Raw genomic sequence first — 6,006 nt, forward strand, 5'->3', positions numbered from 1 at the left:
GAGCCCCGTGCGCGCGCACGGAGCCCAGAACGCTCCCGGAGGGAAGGGACTCACAAGGGTCATCCAAGTCCAACTCCTGGCCCTGTACAGGACGGCCCCCGAGTCACACCACGTGCCTGAGCGTGTTGCCCAAATGCTTCTTGAGCTCTGTCAGGCTGGTGCTGCTGTGACCACTTCCCTGGGGAGCCTGTTCCAGTGCCCAAACACCCTCTGGGTGAAAAACCTTTTCCTAATACCCCCCCTAAAACCTCCCCTGACACGGCTTCGTGCCGTTACCCTCAACATATGGGGCTGCCTGCTCCTGTGCACCTGCCAGGAGCCACAGCAGCACAGGGAGGGGATCCATCCCTCCCCTGGGCTTCCTTGGGGAGAAGGTGAAATGTGCAAGTGTGCCAGCGTGCCTGATCCAAGCTCCTGCCCTATGAAACACAAGCACAGTCGGCACGAGAGGGATGCCGATCACCCTCTGCTTCACATCATCTGCAGGAAGTACTCGCTGCTTGGCTCCCTAGCACGCGAAACTCCGGGTCAGCCCCTTCTGAAAGGCCCCTGTGCAGCTGGGTCTGGGTTCTCTCCTGCGGGTGTGCTGGATCTCAGCTGATGGACATGACAGAGTAGTGCAGATCCCGAAGTAAATTGTCATCCCAGGAAATGCTGTAAAAGTTTTACCATTATGAGAGTGCATAAGAAGCATCACTTTTATCATCTCAGATCTCTATTAAAATACAAAATAAACTGCCCACCACACTGAAGCATAGAAAAGACACAATCCAAGATGTCCAAATAAGTGTTCACACAGCATAGGAATAACAGGGGGGATTTTTTCCCTTTAAATAGCATTATTTCTACCATTTTGTTTTCTCTACAATGGTGATGTGGGACATGAGAGTAGACCTGAGCCTCCTCTGTATCCTTACTACAGTAGCAGATCAAGGCTACATTTTCTGAGGCTGAAAGAAAATTATTCACAGTTAAGAAAAAGGAGTAGGTCATAGTTTGCAGTTCACCTAAGACATGCTTTACAACAAGCTCCCAATAGGGTTAGAAGACAGCAAAAAAACAATTACATCCATAAGGAAAAGGTATGTGAGCAATACACACAGTTACATTGGAAATAACCCCCTCAGACTTTAGAACAGGCTAGGTCCTTGAGCAGGTAAGAATGTGCTTCCTGTACAGCCAGGGGATTATGTAAGTGCAGCTTTTACCAGATTACATCACTGCCTCAATTCACAAATTATTATATCAACCCTTACATTTTTATCCCATGCTTTTATACTCCACAGTAAATTCTCTCAGGCTATGTATACTGTATGTACAATCACATTCTGCATATTCCCATGCTGCAGGGAGGCACCAGAGGAGGACAGAACCTCCTGGGCAACTGGGTTCACCCAAACATGGATATTTTCATAGGACACTAGCTGCATGGTCCCCTCAGCAAAGCACAAGTCTCTACTTGCATTTACATATAATATTGAAAATTTTGGCCTAGTTTTATTGTTTGACATCACTTTTTAAATCTCTTATATCAGTATTTACATTCAAACTGGAAAGATATGAAAGCTGTGACCAAAAAAAAGAGAACACTAGTATCTGAAGGAAGACTGTCGAGGACGGAGCCAGGATCTTCTCAGTGGTGCTGGTCAATAAGATGAGAGGCAAAAGGAGAAGCTGAAACACAGCAAGTTCCATCTGGACATGAGGAAGATCTTCCTTACTGTGAGGGTGACTGAGCTTTGGAAGAGAATCCCCAGAGATGTTGTGGAGTCTCCTTCCCTGGAGTTACTCAAAAGCCACCTGGAAACTATCCTGAGTAACATGCTGTAGGAGTCCCTGCTACAGCAAGGAGTTTGGACTAGAAGACATCCAGTGGCTCCTTCTAACCTTAACCATTCTGTGAACTCTGCTGCATACCAAAGATTCATGAAATAACTTCTTTCCCTTTCCTCCTAAGCAAGTAGCAAAAATAAAGTCAGCATTGGTTCCCCTCTGTTGCACGCTTACGCATTTACTCTGATGTGTTAACAATGCCTACAACTGCACAGGTAGGAACAATGCAAGAAAACTGTTCTTACTGTGTCCTAGGGGAGGTCACCGTATTTTCAATTGATAGTCACAAGCAGACCCTGCAGATTTTTTTTTTTTTTGTACACGTGGAGAGCCTTGGAAGTAAGAGAGACCAAGAGCAGAAGGGAGGTATACTGACCACATTCACCACAGGCACTGCGTTAGGTATCTTAGATGCACAGAGATACACACCACAACATCATGTTACTGCATTAGAACAATATCCTGAGGCACTTGACGTCAGTTCCTCCTGCATGCATAAAGCAAACAGTCACATGGCATCACTGGGGTGTTTTCTTTTCCTCTACAGAGGAGATTCTGTTTGCCTGCACCGGTTGAGGGGTCGGCAGCCACCTACCGAGGCGCATCAAAGGAGGCCCCCCACAGCTGCAAAGGGAAACTGTCTGGGATTACACACAGACACTGCCAGCTGGGTGCATAAAGAACTTGATGAGAAATGGCCTAATGCAAGCCTGTTTCCAAGTGAAGCTAAGGCTCCTCACGAATGGAAGGGACTGGGGAGAAAAAAAGAAAATAAATGCTAATCTCCTCTCTGCACATGAAGTTTTCTGCTTTCAGTCGGATTTGATTCTGACTGACAGATTTCTACTAGCAATCTTTTTGCCTATTCTGTTTTAAAATGGGTACTGCACACAAAATATAAAATTTTGTTTCTGTAAGAAAAGGAAAATTGTAATGGATCAAGATTATACACAATTACTATTGAATATTAAAAAAAGAGAACATACATCACCATTGCTAAAGAAATTGTAGATATTCAAAAATTAAATTGTGGAACTAAAATATCTAGAATAATTAAATGATACATGAGTTTGGATAGAAACAAAGACCTTAGTTCTGCATGCCTGTAAGCACATTTGTAATGCTGTAACTCAATATACACTCCTGTCTCAGTTACTGAAGCTATTAACATGCATAAAGTTAAACAGGTTTATGAGACACTGGAACAGTGTGCAACTTACTCTCTCATTATTTTGAGGGGGTCCTAGAGAACTGCAGCTTTGAGTACTGAGAATTTCCTTGATCCTTTCATTAGAGCAGAGAGTTACCTTCATCTTCTAACATAACCCCAAATTCAGACAGAAATCATAAGTTGTTATATCATCACCTAAATTTTAAGCTGCAACCCAGGGAGAAAACTGGAGCAATTGCAATCCTTCATCTAACAGGGAATATATTGTATCAGGTTTACTGAACATGAAATGCCTTATGCACAAAAGCCTGTGCCTGAAGAACTCAAAGCTAGACAAACTCTTTGAAGTATCTGTTATATATTCTGTAAACAGCCTTTTCTTCTATCAGCATTCTGCTCAACACGCTGCAAGAGACAGAAATTCAGCCTTAGAGTCAGACTAGTCAGTATCTCCCTACATCTCTCTGCTATGTACCTACACAAAAACCTTGACTGTGAGGAAAGATCCCTCACACCAGACTCACCTAAGAGAGTCAAGAGTTGGAGGGGTTTTCAGGCACCCCAGAGAAACCCCAAAGCCAAGCCACAGACACTGGGAAGCCAGGAGAGGGTCCAAGCTACCAGCTCCCTACCCATCTGGGGCACCATAATTTCAACCCCATGCCCAGCTGCCCAGGCTTTGGAGTACATTGTGGCTCTTTGGAGGAGGCAAGAACACCCTTCCCCTTCTGAGGCTCCTCAGGGTTGACCCTACCACATAAACACACAGTTCAGAGCTGACTTGATCCTTAAATTGGCCTCCTGGTTTCAGGGGTGGCTTGAAGCCCTTGCATGCCATGTGGTCTCTCTTTCTCCAGGAGCATGAACCTCCTACCCATCATCATTCAACTTCCCCAGCCTTCAGGTCTCCTCAGGAAAGTCCTGAACCTCCCTGGCCTTAGAAGCTTCTGAGAGGCAACTCAAGCAGCACTAGTCCATTCTTAGACGGGCTTGACCTCATCCTCTCCCTGGCTTCAGGGGTGGCATCCCCAAGCCAGGTAGACGATGGCGAATCCCCAAGCCAGGTTTCCTTGTTCTATGATCCCCTTGGCCCCCAGGGACAACCTGACCCTCTGCAACCACATCGTTTGAGACGAGGGCTCAGGGAAATTTGGATTGTCCCACTCTTGCTCAACCCCACTGACAGCTTCAGCATCCCAGTTTCCTGCTGCTGGTCACACACCCCCACACCCATTCAGTCCCTACAACTCTTTGGGGGCAGTATGAATTGGCCCCAGCCACCCCAGAGGAGCCTCAAAGCCTAGGCAGGAGTGACTCAGGGAGCCCTCACCTCCAGGGCACACTCCTGTAGGGTCTGAACAGGGTGGGCAGACCTGGGAGCTGGTATCAAGGTCCATCAACAGTCCCAGACTGCTGAAGGCAGGGTGATGACTTAGGTGGAGGTCTATCCTGGAACACCTGTCAGGTAGAGCAGCAAGAGGCAGGGCTGAAGACAAAGCCATGACAGTAGACCATGGTCCAGCCAGGAGACAGGAACAGAGACTGGAGACAAATATGCCTCCACCAATATAGCTTGAAGCAAGGCTAGCAGCTCAGGACTGAGCTTAAATGGATGTCCCAGGATATGGGCAGAGGATGTGGGTGGAGGCCCCAGGTGAGGCTGGTCGGAGACATTAAAGGCTGTTGATGCATTCAGTGCCCCAACACCCTGTCAAAATTACTCACTGCAACACAGGGCTGGATGGGGAAAGATGCAGAAAGGAGTTCACACATTAGCAGAGTGAGAGTCCCTTTGTCTTGGGGACTATGTCTGGCTTCCTCCACTCTGATGATTTGAATCAAACACAACTTTTAACTTTTTCACATCCTTAGGATGTTAGAAGCCCATTGACAGAAGCATGACGTAAAAACTAGGAGTTAAGCACTGCCTGCTGCAGACCTAGCTGGAGTCTGCACAGAGGCTGCAGCAGGGAGGGTGGGCAAAAGCTGGGAAGCAAAGCACCTATCAGGTCATTCCAAGCAGCTCATGAGTTGCAGCCCTAAATAGCACATTTCGGGAAGGCATTGCACTTGGATGTGATGAAGTGATACTGCTTAATGAAATTTCTTACAAGATTAGCACAGGAATTTCAACTGCTTTGACACCAAGAAGTGATGTCTCTGTGGGAATTGTGTTTTTCCTTTGATTTCTTGGACTGAAGGGTTCTGCAAGACTGCATCAAAGTAGCAGAGATACAGAGAGTTCTTTAAGGAGGAAAAGGATGAAAATCTGAAATTCACAGAGAGAAGGCAAAAAGAATTTTAAAAATGTATTCCAGTGTAGCCTGGAAGTAAATGCCACCTTAATGAAATACTGAAAGAGACTCATAGGCTGGGGAGAACTCAGACTGTGCCAATGTAAAGGTCTTACTTCCTCTTCAGAAGCCTTGGGACAAGGGTGTTACAGAACCAGGATTACTATAATGGCTCTACAAGTCTGAGCAAATATGAATTCACGGTGGTATTCACCCCATTGTACAGAAATTAGCTTTGGCTTGAAACCTTGCTGAACAACTCCTGGAGCTGTCATACTTGTAGAACCAAGGAGAAGTTAACACAATCATGTGATTGCTAGGATTGCTGTTTAGCACCTGCACGATGCCTCTAGAGGTTCTGCATGATGGGCGGGTCATCTGTCCGGGAACCAGGGAAGTGACTTTTTAAAACCAGAAAAGTCCAGAGCACCCGCTGTGTATGAAATGCATTAAAGAACTCTAGTGCACAGACAAAAGTTTTGCCGAGTCGCTTCTCTGTGGTGTTGTTCACATTGAGTGACAATGGGCTTGCCTAATAGTCTGAAATTTACTGCCTGCTTGTAATGTGAATACAGTTTTAAACAGCTTTGGATCCTTTCTAAGGCATTAGTAGTAACCCCAAAGATTAAAAACAAATTTGTAATTCATTTGGTTGAAAAAAAAACCCATGTTGTCAGGACTAACAAAGATTTGTGCAATGGCTGTCGG

The sequence above is a fragment of the Corvus brachyrhynchos genome, unplaced genomic scaffold, assembly GCF_000691975.1.
Source record: "Corvus brachyrhynchos isolate BGI_N302 unplaced genomic scaffold, ASM69197v1 scaffold1120, whole genome shotgun sequence".
In the NCBI taxonomy this organism is placed as follows: domain Eukaryota; kingdom Metazoa; phylum Chordata; class Aves; order Passeriformes; family Corvidae; genus Corvus; species Corvus brachyrhynchos.